This window comes from Branchiostoma floridae, chromosome 13, assembly GCF_000003815.2.
Source record: "Branchiostoma floridae strain S238N-H82 chromosome 13, Bfl_VNyyK, whole genome shotgun sequence".
In the NCBI taxonomy this organism is placed as follows: Eukaryota; Metazoa; Chordata; class Leptocardii; order Amphioxiformes; family Branchiostomatidae; genus Branchiostoma; species Branchiostoma floridae.
In genome coordinates this window covers 4,700,431-4,701,536 of record NC_049991.1, presented here as the reverse complement: position 1 = coordinate 4,701,536, position 1,106 = coordinate 4,700,431, and the positions used below count along the sequence as shown (strand labels likewise).

General features: G+C 43.8%; 1 protein-coding gene across 1 annotated transcript in view; it reads left to right on the top strand.

The window, feature by feature from the left end:
* LOC118429374 overlaps positions 1-1,106 on the top strand; it is a gene marked incomplete in the record, with an annotated part of 64,220 nt that overhangs the window by 18,654 nt on the left and 44,460 nt on the right.

The window sequence follows — 1,106 nt, the reverse complement described above, 5'->3', positions numbered from 1 at the left end:
ATTACCGCCATTGTTTGTTCCGGCCCTGCAGCTGCATACATTTCAGTGTGTTAATTTTTGCTATTGTCTTTATGACGCCCCGAACACCCAGGTTGACCATGGACAATAGGCCTCGGAATTTTTGTTGTTGGCTGCACAAAGAGGAGATACTTTACTGATAATTGAATGAAGACCTTTATTGTACAATTTTGCCCAACCGAGCTAAGTACAGGTCACAATAAGTCAGGATGTATACATATAAAAGTGTCACACTAGTACACAGTGGTGCCACACAAGCAAACTGGCACTCAAGCCGAGCCACCAGACAATGTCCACCCGCTGCGCTCATAAAACGCCCCCATCAGCGCTTGACTAGCTCTCCTTCCTAGAAAAATCACGCTCCGCTCGCTGGTCGTTGATCGCCTTCGGCGACCTTCGGGTGCCTTCGCTCGAGATCGGAACTCGCCGACGTTCGACACCCGCTCGGACGGTCGATCCCGAGTACGTACATGAACTAGTTGACCTCAATTACCATATTAGTGACGCCTGTCCATATACATGTACTTGATCCATTAGCTTTCTTAGAGGCGTTTAGCATGTCCATGTTAGAAAAAAATTTATTCCAAACTCCAGTGTATGTCCGCTTCTGCTTAAATATAAAGCACGTTCTTGTTGATTTCATTGCTGGCTTGTGTGCCGTTCGCTTGTAATTGCTATTAAGCAAATCAATAAGGACGAGAGTCCTCTATTGAGTTAAATCTGACCTCGGCACAAACACAACTATTCCCATGATAACTGGTCCACCATTTCCTTTGTTGTCTATCCAGTAGGGTCACTTGTTGACACAACAATTTGGCTCTTTAAAATAGTACTGATGAGAATTTCTAATTTTAGTTGGCCGTAATGCTTTCACAAAATATTTTGAACAGGACGGTTTTACAAACTGAGTCGATAAGTTTCAATTAGTAGATCAGTAACTTCTTAAATCTCAACTGTTTGGTGGTACACAAAGGAAGAGCAGGAAGTGATACATAACGGACGACCATAAGTGCATGGTCATGAAATTCGGTGCTTTCACTTGTAAATTAGATAATCAGTAACATAGCAGTCGCGCGCGAGGGGAGGGG